Below are 12,500 nucleotides of genomic sequence, written 5' to 3' on the forward strand. Positions count from 1 at the left end.
TCAATAAGAAGGGTGCCAGCGAACCTTGCTCTCGCTTACGGCCACACCCCCTTGAGCACGCCTGATCTCGTCTGATCTCGGAAGCTAAACAGGGATGAGCCTGGTTAGTACTTGGATGGGAGACCGCCTGGGAATACCAGGTGCTGTAAGCTTTTAAGCGCAGGAGGCGCCCTATCCCCGCTCGCTCGCTCATTCCCCTGTTCACACGTGCAGTGCGGTTTGTCCGTCTGTTTATTTGTCAGCTTTGGCGAGACACGGGTGTTTGTGTATTAGCGTGAGCGTTTTTTATTCTGATCATGAACAGTTTAACAAGTCCGCAAAGGATCGAGGAAAGGTTTATCGCCAGCTGAAAAGAGACACAGCGCTTCGGCTGTGGAGACTTGTTCGGCTGGCGTTCGGAGAGTCGCGTTTTTCAGAACTGTATTGAGATCGTTTTCCACAGAGCTCAGATGTCAAAGCACAGCAGCAGCTCTCCACAGCGATCCTCTATAGCGCCCTTTCTCCCGCAGCTCCGTCCTCATTGGAAGGAAGCAAGAGTGAAAGGCTGAAGTGAAATAGAGCGGGGACGAAGGCAGTGAAGAGAGAGAACGTGGGAAGAAGAGAAAAACGCAAGGGAAAAAAAGCAGCGTCGTAAAAGAGGTGACGGAGCTGTCCTCTCAATAAGAAGGGTGCCAGCGAGCTTTGGTATCGCTTACGGCCACACCCCCTTGAGCACGCCTGATCTCGTCTGATCTCGGAAGCTAAACAGGGATGGGCCTGGTTAGTACTTGGATGGGAGACCGCCTGGGAATACCAGGTGCTGTAAGCTTTTAAGCGCAGGAGGCGCCCTATCCCCGCTCGCTCGCTCATTCCCCTGTTCACACGTGCAGTGCGGCTTGTCCGTCTGTTTATTTGTCAGCTTTGGCGAGACACGGGTGCTTGTGTATTAGCGTGAGCGTTTTTTATTCTGATCAGGAACAGTTTTACAAGTCCGCAAAGGATCGAGGAAAGGTTTATCGCCAGCTGAAAAGAGACACAGCGCTTCGGCTGTGGAGACTTGTTAGGCTGGCGTTCGGAGAGTCGCGTTTTTCAGAATTGTATTGAGATCGTTTTCCACAGAGCTCAGATGTCAAAGCACAGCAGCAGCTCTCCACAGCGATCCTCTATAGCGCCCTTTCTCCCGCAGCTCCGTCCTCATTGGAAGGAAGCAAGAGTGAAAGGCTGAAGTGAAATAGAGCGGGGACGAAGGCAGTGAAGAGAGAGAACGTGGGAAGAAGAGAAAAACGCAAGGGAAAAAAAGCAGCGTCGTAAAAGAGGTGACGGAGCTGTCCTCTCAATAAAAGGGTGCCAGCGAGCTTTGGTCTAGCTTACGGCCACACCCCCTTGAGCACGCCTGATCTCGTCTGATCTCGGAAGCTAAACAGGGGTGGGCCTGGTTAGTACTTGGATGGGAGACCGCCTGGGAATACCAGGTGCTGTAAGCTTTTAAGCGCAGGAGGCGCCCTATCCCCGCTCGCTCGCTCATTCCCCTGTTCACACGTGCAGTGTGGCTTGTCCGTCTGTTTATTTGTCAGCTTTGGCGAGACACGGGTGCTTGTGTATTAGCGTGAGCGTTTTTTATTCTGATCAGGAACAGTTTTACAAGTCCGCAAAGGATCGAGGAAAGGTTTATCGCCAGCTGAAAAGAGACACAGCGCTTCGGCTGTGGAGACTTGTTCGGCTGGCGTTCGGAGAGTCGCGTTTTTCAGAATTGTATTGAGATAGTTTTCCACAGAGCTCAGATGTCAAAGCACAGCAGCAGCTCTCCACAGCGATCCTCTATAGCGCCCTTTCTCCCGCAGCTCCGTCCTCATTGGAAGGAAGCAAGAGTGAAAGGCTGAAGTGAAATAGAGCAGGGACGAAGGCAGTGAAGAGAGACAACGTGGGAAGAAGAGAAAAACGCAAGGGAAAAAAAGCAGCGTCGTAAAAGAGGTGACGGAGCTGTCCTCTCAATAAGAAGGGTGCCAGCGAGCCTTGCTCTTGCTTACGGCCACACTCCCTTGAGCACGCCTGATCTCGTCTAATCTCGGAAGCTAAACAGGGATGGGCCTGGTTAGTACTTGGATGGGAGACCGCCTGGGAATACCAGGTGCTGTAAGCTTTTAAGCGCAGGAGGCGCCCTATCCCCGCTTCCTCGCTCATTCCCCTGTTCACACGTGCATTGCGGCTTGTCCGTCTGTTTATTTGTCAGCTTTGGCGAGACACGGGTGCTTGTGTATTAGCGTGAGCGTTTTTTATTCTGATCAGGAACAGTTTAACAAGTCCGCAAAGGATCGAGGAAAGGTTTATCGCCAGCTGAAAAGAGACACAGCGCTTCGGCTGTGGAGACTTGTTCGGCTGGCGTTCGGAGAGTCGCGTTTTTCAGAATTGTATTGAGATCGTTTTCCACAGAGCTCAGATGTCAAAGCACAGCAGCAGCTCTCCACAGCGATCCTCTATAGCGCCCTTTCTCCCGCAGCTCCGTCCTCATTGGAAGGAAGCAAGAGTGAAAGGCTGAAGTGAAATAGAGCGGGGACGAAGGCAGTGAAGAGAGAGAACGTGGGAAGAAGAGAAAAACGCAAGGGAAAAAAAGCAGCGTCGTAAAAGAGGTGACGGAGCTGTCCTCTCAATAAGAAGGGTGCCAGCGAGCCTTGCTCTCGCTTATGGCCACACCCCCTTGAGCACGCCTGATCTCGGAAGCTAAACAGGGATGGGCTTGGTTAGTACTTGGATGGGGGACCGCCTGGGAATACCAGGTGCTGTAAGCTTTTAAGCGCAGGAGGCGCCCTATCCCCGCTCGCTCGCTCATTCCCCTGTTCATACGTGCAGTGCGGCTTGTCCGTCTGTTTATTTGTCAGCTTTGGCGAGACACGGGTGCTTGTGTATTAGCGTGAGCGTTTTTTATTCTGATCAGGAACAGTTTAACAAGTCCGCAAAGGATCGAGGAAAGGTTTATCGCCAGCTGAAAAGAGACACAGCGCTTCGGCTGTGGAGACTTGTTCGGCTGGCGTTCGGAGAGTCGCGTTTTTCAGAATTGTATTGAGATCGTTTTCCACAGAGCTCAGATGTCAAAGCACAGCAGCAGCTCTCCACAGCGATCCTCTATAGCGCCCTTTCTCCCGCAGCTCCGTCCTCATTGGAAGGAAGCAAGAGTGAAAGGCTGAAGTGAAATAGAGCGGGGACGAAGGCAGTGAAGAGAGAGAACGTGGGAAGAAGAGAAAAACGCAAGGGAAAAAAAGCAGCGTCGTAAAAGAGGTGACGGAGCTGTCCTCTCAATAAGAAGGGTGCCAGCGAGCCTTGCTCTCGCTTACGGCCACACCCCCTTGAGCACGCCTGATCTTGTCTGATCTCGGAAGCTAAACAGGGATGGGCCTGGTTAGTACTTGGATGGGAGACCGCCTGGGAATACCAGGTGCTGTAAGCTTTTAAGCGCAGGAGGCGCCCTATCCCCGCTCGCTCGCTCATTCCCCTGTTCACACGTGCAGTGCGGCTTGTCCGTCTGTTTATTTGTCAGCTTTGGTGAGACACGGGTGCTTGTGTATTAGCGTGAGCGTTTTTTATTCTGATCAGGAACAATTTTACAAGTCCGCAAAGGATCGAGGAAAGGTTTATCGCCAGCTGAAAAGAGACACAGCGCTTCGGCTGTGGAGACTTGTTCGGCTGGCGTTCGGAGAGTCGCGTTTTTCAGAATTGTATTGAGATCGTTTTCCACAGAGCTCAGATGTCAAAGCACAGCAGCAGCTCTCCACAGCGATCCTCTATAGCGCCCTTTCTCCCGCAGCTCCGTCCTCATTGGAAGGAAGCAAGAGTGAAAGGCTGAAGTGAAATAGAGCGGGGACGAAGGCAGTGAAGGGAGAGAACGTGGGAAGAAGAGAAAAACGCAAGGGAAAAAAAGCAGCGTCGTAAAAGAGGTGACGGAGCTGTCCTCTCAATAAGAAGGGTGCCAGCGAGCCTTGCTCTCGCTTACGGCCACACCCCCTTGAGCACGCCTGATCTTGTCTGATCTCGGAAGCTAAACAGGGATGGGCCTGGTTAGTACTTGGATGGGAGACCGCCTGGGAATACCAGGTGCTGTAAGCTTTTAAGCGCAGGAGGCGCCCTATCCCCGCTCGCTCGCTCATTCCCCTGTTCACACGTGCAGTGCGGCTTGTCCGTCTGTTTATTTGTCAGCTTTGGCGAGACACGGGTGCTTGTGTATTAGCGTGAGCGTTTTTTATTCTGATCAGGAACAGTTTTACAAGTCCGCAAAGGATCGAAGAAAGGTTTATCGCCAGCTGAAAAGAGACACAGCGCTTCGGCTGTGGAGACTTGTTCGGCTGGCGTTCGGAGAGTCGCGTTTTTCAGAATTGTATTGAGATCGTTTTCCACAGAGCTCAGATGTCAAAGCACAGCAGCAGCTCTCCACAGCGATCCTCTATAGCGCCCTTTCTCCCGCAGCTCCGTCCTCATTGGAAGGAAGCAAGAGTGAAAGGCTGAAGTGAAATAGAGCGGGGACGAAGGCAGTGAAGAGAGAGAACGTGGGAAGAAGAGAAAAACGCAAGGGAAAAAAAGCAGCGTCGTAAAAGAGGTGACGGGGCTGTCCTCTCAATAAGAAGGGTGCCAGCGAGCCGTGCTCTCGCTTACGGCCACACACCCTTGAGCACACCTGATCTCGTCTGATCTCGGAAGCTAAACAGGGATGGGCCTGGTTAGTACTTGGATGGGAGACCGCCTGGGAATACCAGGTGCTGTAATCTTTTAAGCGCAGGAGGCGCCCTATCCCCGCTCGCTCGCTCATTCCCCTGTTCACACGTGCAGTGCGGCTTGTCCGTCTGTTTATTTGTCAGCTTTGGCGAGACACGGGTGCTTGTGTATTAGCGTGAGCGTTTTTTATTCTGATCAGGAACAGTTTTACAAGTCCGCAAAGGATCGAAGAAAGGTTTATCGCCAGCTGAAAAGAGACACAGCGCTTCGGCTGTGGAGACTTGTTCGGCTGGCGTTCGGAGAGTCGCGTTTTTCAGAATTGTATTGAGATCGTTTTCCACAGAACTCAGATGTCAAAGCACAGCAGCAGCTCTCCACAGCGATCCTCTATAGCGCCCTTTCTCCCGCAGCTCCGTCCTCATTGGAAGGAAGCAAGAGTGAAAGGCTGAAGTGAAATAGAGCGGGGACGAAGGCAGTGAAGAGAGAGAACGTGGGAAGAAGAGAAAAACGCAAGGGAAAAAAAGCAGCGTCGTAAAAGAGGTGACGGAGCTGTCCTCTCAATAAAAGGGTGCCAGCGAGCTTTGGTCTAGCTTACGGCCACACCCCCTTGAGCACGCCTGATCTCGTCTGATCTCGGAAGCTAAACAGGGGTGGGCCTGGTTAGTACTTGGATGGGAGACCGCCTGGGAATACCAGGTGCTGTAAGCTTTTAAGCGCAGGAGGCGCCCTATCCCCGCTCGCTCGCTCATTCCCCTGTTCACACGTGCAGTGCGGCTTGTCCGTCTGTTTATTTGTCAGCTTTGGCGAGACACGGGTGCTTGTGTATTAGCGTGAGCGTTTTTTATACTGATCAGGAACAGTTTAACAAGTCCGCAAAGGATCGAGGAAAGGTTTATCGCCAGCTGAAAAGAGACACAGCGCTTCGGCTGTGGAGACTTGTTCGGCTGGCGTTCGGAGAGTCGCGTTTTTCAGAATTGTATTGAGATCGTTTTCCACAGAGCTCAGATGTCAAAGCACAGCAGCAGCTCTCCACAGCGATCCTCTATAGCGCCCTTTCTCCCGCAGCTCCGTCCTCATTGGAAGGAAGCAAGAGTGAAAGGCTGAAGTGAAATAGAGCGGGGACGAAGGCAGTGAAGAGAGAGAACGTGCGAAGAAGAGAAAAACGCAAGGGAAATAGAGCAGCGTCGTAAAAGAGGTGACGGAGCTGTCCTCTCAATAAGAAGGGTGCCAGCGAGCCTTGCTCTCGCTTTCGGCCACACCCCCTTGAGCACGCCTGATCTCGTCTGATCTCTGAAGCTAAACAGGGATGGGCCTGGTTAGTACTTGGATGGGAGACCGCCTGGGAATACCAGGTGCTGTAAGCTTTTAAGCGCAGGAGGCGCCCTATCCCCGCTCGCTCGCTCATTCCCCTGTTCACACGTGCAGTGCGGCTTGTCCGTCTGTTTATTTGTCAGCTTTGGCGAGACACGGGTGCTTGTGTATTAGCGTGAGCGTTTTTTATTCTGATCAGGAACAGTTTTACAAGTCCGCAAAGGATCGAGGAAAGGTTTATCGCCAGCTGAAAAGAGACACAGCGCTTCGGCTGTGGAGACTTGTTCGGCTGGCGTTTGGAGAGTCGCGTTTTTCAGAATTGTATTGAGATCGTTTTCCTCAGAGCTCAGATGTCAAAGCACAGCAGCAGCTCTCCACAGCGATCCTCTATAGCGCCCTTTCTCCCGCAGCTCCGTCCTCATTGGAAGGAAGCAAGAGTGAAAGGCTGAAGTGAAATAGAGCGGGGACGAAGGCAGTGAAGAGAGAGAACGTGGGAAGAAGAGAAAAACGCAAGGGAAAATAAGCAGCGTCGTAAAAGAGGTGACGGAGCTGTCCTCTCAATAAGAAGGGTGCCAGCGATCCTTGCTCTCATTTACGGCCACACCCCCTTGAGCACGCCTGATCTCGTCTGATCTCGGAAGCTAAACAGGGATGGGCCTGGTTAGTACTTGGATGGGAGACCGCCTGGGAATACCAGGTGCTGTAATCTTTTAAGCGCAGGAGGCGCCCTATCCCCGCTCGCTCGCTCATTCCCCTGTTCACACGTGCAGTGCGGCTTGTCCGTCTCTTTATTTGTCAGCTTTGGCGAGACACGGGTGCTTGTGTATTAGCGTGAGCGTTTTTTATTCTGATCAGGAACAGTTTTACAAGTCCGCAAAGGATCGAAGAAAGGTTTATCGCCAGCTGAAAAGAGACACAGCGCTTCGGCTGTGGAGACTTGTTCGGCTGGCGTTCGGAGAGTCGCGTTTTTCAGAATTGTATTGAGATCGTTTTCCACAGAACTCAGATGTCAAAGCACAGCAGCAGCTCTCCACAGCGATCCTCTATAGCGCCCTTTCTCCAGCAGCTCCGTCCTCATTGGAAGGAAGCAAGAGTGAAAGGCTGAAGTGAAATAGAGCGGGGACGAAGGCAGTGAAGAGAGAGAACGTGGGAAGAAGAGAAAAACGCAAGGGAAAAAAAGCAGCGTTGTAAAAGAGGTGATGGAGCTGTCCTCTCAATAAGAAGGGTGCCAGCGAGCCTTGCTCTTGCTTGCGGCCACACCCCCTTGAGCACGCCTGATCTCGTCTAATCTCGGAAGCTAAATAGGGATGGGCCTGGTTAGTACTTGGATGGGAGACCGCCTGGGAATACCAGGTGCTGTAAGCTTTTAAGCGCAGGAGGCGCCCTATCCCCGCTCGCTCGCTCATTCCCCTGTTCACACGTGCAGTGCGGCTTGTCCGTCTGTTTATTTGTCAGCTTTGGCGAGACACGGGTGCTTGTGTATTAGCGTGAGCGTTTTTTATTCTGATCAGGAACAGTTTAACAAGTCCGCAAAGAATCGAGGAAAGGTTTATCGCCAGCTGAAAAGAGACACAGCGCTTCGGCTGTGGAGACTTGTTCGGCTAGCGTTCGGAGAGTCGCGTTTTTCAGAATTGTATTGAGATCGTTTTCCACAGAGCTCAGATGTCAAAGCACAGCAGCAGCTCTCCACAGCGATCCTCTATAGCGCCCTTTCTCCCGCAGCTCCGTCCTCATTGGAAGGAAGCAAGAGTGAAAAGCTGAAGTGAAATAGAGCGGGGACGAAGGCAGTGAAGAGAGAGAACGTGGGAAGAAGAGAAAAACGCAAGGGAAAAAAAGCAGCGTCGTAAAAGAGGTGACGGAGCTGTCCTCTCAATAAGAAGGGTGCCAGCGAGCCTTGCTCTCGCTTACGGCCACACCCCCTTGAGCACGCCTGATCTCGTCTGATCTTGGAAGCTAAACAGGGATGGGCCTGGTTAGTACTTGGATGGGAGACCGCCTGGGAATACCAGGTGCTGTAAGCTTTTAAGCACAGGAGGCGCCCTATCCCCGCTCGCTCGCTCATTCCCCTGTTCACACGTGCAGTGCGGCTTGTCCGTCTGTTTATTTGTCAGCTTTGGCGAGACACGGGTGCTTGTGTATTAGCGTGAGCGTTTTTTATTCTGATCAGGAACAGTTTTACAAGTCCGCAAAGGATCGAGGAAAGGTTTATCGCCAGCTGAAAAGAGACACAGCGCTTTGGCTGTGGAGACTTGTTCGGCTGGCGTTCGGAGAGTCGCGTTTTTCAGAATTGTATTGAGATCGTTTTCCACAGAGCTCAGATGTCAAAGCACAGCAGCAGCTCTCCACAGCAATCCTCTATAGCGCCCTTTCTCCCGCAGCTCCGTCCTCATTGGAAGGAAGCAAGAGTGAAAGGCTGAAGTGAAATAGAGCGGGGACGAAGGCAGTGAAGAGAGAGAACGTGGGAAGAAGAGAAAAACGCAAGGGAAAAAAGCAGCGTCGTAAAAGAGGTGACGGAGCTGTCCTCTCAATAAGAAGGGTGCCAGCGAGCCTTGCTCTCGCTTACGGCCACACCCCCTTGAGCACGCCTGATCTCGTCTGATCTCAGAATCTAAACAGGGATGGGCCTGGTTAGTACTTGGATGGGAGACCGCCTGGGAATACCAGGTGCTGTAAGCTTTTAAGCGCAGGAAGCGCCCTATCCCCGCTCGCTGGCTCATTCCCCTGTTCACACGTGCAGTGCGGTTTGTCCGTCTGTTTATTTGTCAGCTTTGGCGAGACACGGGTGCTTGTGTATTAGCGTGAGCGTTTTTTATTCTGATCAGGAACAGTTTTACAAGTCCGCAAAGAATCGAGGAAAGGTTTATCGCCAGCTGAAAAGAGACACAGCGCTTCGGCTGTGGAGACTTGTTCGGCTGGCGTTCGGAGAGTCGCGTTTTTCAGAATTGTATTGAGATCGTTTTCCACAGAGCTCAGATGTCAAAGCACAGCAGCAGCTCTCCACAGCGATCCTCTATAGCGCCCTTTCTCCCGCAGCTCCGTCCTCATTGGAAGGAAGCAAGAGTGAAAGGCTGAAGTGAAATAGAGCGGGGACGAAGGCAGTGAAGAGAGAGAACGTGGGAAGAAGAGAAAAACGCAAGGGAAAAAAAGCAGCGTCGTAAAAGAGGTGACGGAGCTGTCCTCTCAATAAGAAGGGTGCCAGCGAGCCTTGCTCTCGCTTACGGCCACACCCCCTTGAGCACGCCTGATCTCGTCTGATCTCGGAAGCTAAACAGGGATGGGCCTGGTTAGTACTTGGATGGGAGACCGCCTGGGAATACCAGGTGCTGTAAGCTTTTAAGCGCAGGAGGCGCCCTATCCCCGCTCGCTCGCTCATTCCCCTGTTCACACGTGCAGTGCGGCTTGTCCGTCTCTTTATTTGTCAGCTTTGGCGAGACACGGGTGCTTGTGTATTAGCGTGAGCGTTTTGTATTCTGATCAGGAACAGTTTTACAAGTCCGCAAAGAATCGAGGGAAGGTTTATCGCCAGCTGAATAGAGACACAGCGCTTCGGCTGTGGAGACTTGTTCGGCTGGCGTTCGGAGAGTCGCGTTTTTCAGAATTGTATTGAGATCGTTTTCCACAGAGCTCAGATGTCAAAGCACAGCAGCAGCTCTCCACAGCGATCCTCTATAGCGCCCTTTCTCCCGCAGCTCCGTACTCATTGGAAGGAAGCAAGAGTGAAAGGCTGAAGTGAAATAGAGCGGGGACGAAGGCAGTGAAGAGAGAGAACGTGGGAAGAAGAGAAAAACGCAAGGGAAAAAAAGCAGCGTCGTAAAAGAGGTGACGGAGCTGTCCTCTCAATAAGAAGGGTGCCAGCGAGCCTTGCTCTCGCTTACGGCCACACCCCCTTGAGCACGCCTGATCTCGTCTGATCTCGGAAGCTAAACAGGGATGGGCCTGGTTAGTACTTGGATGGGAGACCGCCTGGGAATACCAGGTGCTGTAAGCTTTTAAGCGCAGGAGGCGCCCTATCCCCGCTCGCTCGCTCATTCCCCTGTTCACACGTGCAGTGCGGCTTGTCCGTCTGTTTATTTGTCAGCTTTGGCGAGACACGGGTGCTTGTGTATTAGCGTGAGCGTTTTTTATTCTGATCAGGAACAGTTTAACAAGTCCTCAAAGAATCGAGGGAAGGTTTATCGCCAGCTGAATAGAGACACAGCGCTTCGGCTGTGGAGACTTGTTCGGCTGGCGTTCGGAGAGTCGCGTTTTTCAGAATTGTATTGAGATCTTTTTCCACAGAGCTCAGATGTCAAAGCACAGCAGCAGCTCTCCACAGCGATCCTCTATAGCGCCCTTTCTCCCGCAGCTCCGTCCTCATTGGAAGGAAGCAAGAGTGAAAGGCTGAAGTGAAATAGAGCGGGGACGAAGGCAGTGAAGAGAGAGAACGTGGAAAGAAGAGAAAAACGCAAGGGAAAAAAAGCAGCGTCGTAAAAGAGGTGACGGAGCTGTCCTCTCAATAAGAAGGGTGCCAGCGAGCCTTGCTCTCGCTTACGGCCACACCCCCTTGAGCACGCCTGATCTCGTCTGATCTCGGAAGCTAAACAGGGATGGGCCTGGTTAGTACTTGGATGGGAGACCGCCTGGGAATACCAGGTGCTGCAAGCTTTTAAGCGCAGGAGGCGCCCTATCCCCGCTCGCTCGCTCATTCCCCTTTTCACACGTGCAGTGCGGCTTGTCCGTCTGTTTATTTGTCAGCTTTGGCGAGACACGGGTGCTTGTGTATTAGCGTGAGCGTTTTTTATTCTGATCAGGAACAGTTTTACAAGTCCGCAAAGGATCGAGGAAAGGTTTATCGCCAGCTGAAAAGAGACACAGCGCTTCGGCTGTGGAGACTTGTTCGGCTGGCGTTCGGAGAGTCGCGTTTTTCAGAATTGTATTGAGATCGTTTTCCACAGAGCTCAGATGTCAAAGCACAGCAGCAGCTCTCCACAGCGATCCTCTATAGCGCCCTTTCTCCCGCAGCTCCGTCCTCATTGGAAGGAAGCAAGAGTGAAAGGCTGAAGTGAAATAGAGCGGGGACGAAGGCAGTGAAGAGAGAGAACGTGGGAAGAAGAGAAAAACGCAAGGGAAAAAAAGCAGCGTCGTAAAAGAGGTGACGGAGCTGTCCTCTCAATAAGAAGGGTGCCAGCGAGCCTTGCTCTCGCTTACGGCCACACCCCCTTGAGCACACCTGATCTCGTCTGATCTCGGAAGCTAAACAGGGATGGGCCTGGTTAGTACTTGGATGGAAGACCGCCTGGGAATACCAGGTGCTGTAAGCTTTTAAGCGCAGGAGGCGCCCTATCCCCGCTCGCTCGCTCATTCCCCTGTTCACACGTGCAGTGCGGCTTGTCCGTCTGTTTATTTGTCAGCTTTGGCGAGACACGGGTGCTTGTGTATTAGCGTGAGCGTTTTTTATTCTGATCAGGAACAGTTTTACAAGTCCGCAAAGGATCGAGGAAAGGTTTATCGCCAGCTGAAAAGAGACACAGCGCTTCGGCTGTGGAGACTTGTTCGGCTGGCGTTCGGAGAGTCGCGTTTTTCAGAATTGTATTGAGATCGTTTTCCACAGAGCTCAGATGTCAAAGCACAGCAGCAGCTCTCCACAGCGATCCTCTATAGCGCCCTTTCTCCCGCAGCTCCGTCCTCATTGGAAGGAAGCAAGAGTGAAAGGCTGAAGTGAAATAGAGCGGGGACGAAGGCAGTGAAGAGAGAGAACGTGGGAAGAAGAGAAAAACGCAAGGGAAAAAAAGCAGCGTCGTAAAAGAGGTGACGGAGCTGTCCTCTCAATAAGAAGGGTGCCAGCGAGCCTTGCTCTCGCTTACGGCCACACCCCCTTGAGCACGCCTGATCTTGTCTGATCTCGGAAGCTAAACAGGGATGGGCCTGGTTAGTACTTGGATGGGAGACCGCCTGGGAATACCAGGTGCTGTAAGCTTTTAAGCGCAGGAGGCGCCCTATCCCCGCTCGCTCGCTCATTCCCCTGTTCACACGTGCAGTGCGGCTTGTCCGTCTGTTTATTTGTCAGCTTTGGCGAGACACGGGTGCTTGTGTATTAGCGTGAGCGTTTTTTATTCTGATCAGGAACAGTTTAACAAGTCCGCAAAGAATCGAGGGAAGGTTTATCGCCAGCTGAATAGAGACACAGCGCTTCGGCTGTGGAGACTTGTTCGGCTGGCGTTCGGAGAGTCGCGTTTTTCAGAATTGTATTGAGATCGTTTTCCACAGAGCTCAGATGTCAAAGCACAGCAGCAGCTCTCCACAGCGATCCTCTATAGCGCCCTTTCTCCCGCAGCTCCGTCCTCATTGGAAGGAAGCAAGAGTGAAAGGCTGAAGTGAAATAGAGCGGGGACGAAGGCAGTGAAGAGAGAGAACGTGGGAAGAAGAGAAAAACGCAAGGGAAAAAAAGCAGCGTCGTAAAAGAGGTGACGGAGCTGTCCTCTCAATAAGAAGGGTGCCAGCGAGCCTTGCTCTCGCTTACGGCCACACCC

At 52.3% G+C, this 12,500-nt stretch overlaps 7 non-coding genes and 13 pseudogenes across 7 annotated transcripts in view; all 20 read left to right on the top strand.

Moving 5' to 3' along the window:
* The first annotated feature begins 33 nt into the window (after positions 1–33).
* LOC148667995 (5S ribosomal RNA) lies at positions 34–152 on the top strand (annotated as a pseudogene).
* Positions 153–689: 537 nt separating this feature from the next.
* LOC148667996 (5S ribosomal RNA) lies at positions 690–808 on the top strand. The gene has a single exon (XR_015937492.1). It is a non-coding gene; the product is annotated as a 5S ribosomal RNA (ribosomal RNA).
* A 536-nt stretch (positions 809–1,344) lies between these two features.
* LOC148667997 (5S ribosomal RNA) lies at positions 1,345–1,463 on the top strand. The gene has a single exon (XR_015938073.1). It is a non-coding gene; the product is annotated as a 5S ribosomal RNA (ribosomal RNA).
* A 537-nt stretch (positions 1,464–2,000) lies between these two features.
* On the top strand, positions 2,001–2,119 carry LOC148667998 (5S ribosomal RNA; annotated as a pseudogene).
* A 537-nt stretch (positions 2,120–2,656) lies between these two features.
* Positions 2,657–2,765, top strand: LOC148667999 (5S ribosomal RNA; annotated as a pseudogene).
* Positions 2,766–3,302: 537 nt separating this feature from the next.
* On the top strand, positions 3,303–3,421 carry LOC148668000 (5S ribosomal RNA; annotated as a pseudogene).
* A 537-nt stretch (positions 3,422–3,958) lies between these two features.
* On the top strand, positions 3,959–4,077 carry LOC148668001 (5S ribosomal RNA; annotated as a pseudogene).
* Positions 4,078–4,614: 537 nt separating this feature from the next.
* Positions 4,615–4,733, top strand: LOC148668002 (5S ribosomal RNA; annotated as a pseudogene).
* Positions 4,734–5,269: 536 nt separating this feature from the next.
* Positions 5,270–5,388, top strand: LOC148668003 (5S ribosomal RNA). Its single transcript, XR_015938074.1, has one exon. It is a non-coding gene; the product is annotated as a 5S ribosomal RNA (ribosomal RNA).
* Positions 5,389–5,925: 537 nt separating this feature from the next.
* LOC148668004 (5S ribosomal RNA) lies at positions 5,926–6,044 on the top strand (annotated as a pseudogene).
* Positions 6,045–6,581: 537 nt separating this feature from the next.
* Positions 6,582–6,700, top strand: LOC148668005 (5S ribosomal RNA; annotated as a pseudogene).
* A 537-nt stretch (positions 6,701–7,237) lies between these two features.
* Positions 7,238–7,356, top strand: LOC148668006 (5S ribosomal RNA; annotated as a pseudogene).
* A 537-nt stretch (positions 7,357–7,893) lies between these two features.
* LOC148668007 (5S ribosomal RNA) lies at positions 7,894–8,012 on the top strand (annotated as a pseudogene).
* Positions 8,013–8,548: 536 nt separating this feature from the next.
* Positions 8,549–8,667, top strand: LOC148668008 (5S ribosomal RNA; annotated as a pseudogene).
* Positions 8,668–9,204: 537 nt separating this feature from the next.
* LOC148668009 (5S ribosomal RNA) lies at positions 9,205–9,323 on the top strand. Its single transcript, XR_015937493.1, has one exon. It is a non-coding gene; the product is annotated as a 5S ribosomal RNA (ribosomal RNA).
* Positions 9,324–9,860: 537 nt separating this feature from the next.
* Positions 9,861–9,979, top strand: LOC148668010 (5S ribosomal RNA). The gene has a single exon (XR_015937494.1). It is a non-coding gene; the product is annotated as a 5S ribosomal RNA (ribosomal RNA).
* A 537-nt stretch (positions 9,980–10,516) lies between these two features.
* Positions 10,517–10,635, top strand: LOC148668011 (5S ribosomal RNA; annotated as a pseudogene).
* Positions 10,636–11,172: 537 nt separating this feature from the next.
* On the top strand, positions 11,173–11,291 carry LOC148668012 (5S ribosomal RNA). The gene has a single exon (XR_015938047.1). It is a non-coding gene; the product is annotated as a 5S ribosomal RNA (ribosomal RNA).
* Positions 11,292–11,828: 537 nt separating this feature from the next.
* Positions 11,829–11,947, top strand: LOC148668013 (5S ribosomal RNA; annotated as a pseudogene).
* A 537-nt stretch (positions 11,948–12,484) lies between these two features.
* The window catches only part of LOC148668014 (5S ribosomal RNA), a 119-nt gene continuing 103 nt past the window's right edge, over positions 12,485–12,500 (top strand). The window contains exon 1 of the ribosomal RNA XR_015937495.1: positions 12,485–12,500. This exon is cut by the window's right edge and continues 103 nt beyond it. This is a non-coding gene — a ribosomal RNA (5S ribosomal RNA).

This window comes from Lepisosteus platostomus, chromosome 5 (assembly GCF_059453375.1).
Source record: "Lepisosteus platostomus isolate fLepPlt1 chromosome 5, fLepPlt1.hap1, whole genome shotgun sequence".
NCBI classification, from domain to species: Eukaryota; Metazoa; Chordata; class Actinopteri; order Semionotiformes; family Lepisosteidae; genus Lepisosteus; species Lepisosteus platostomus.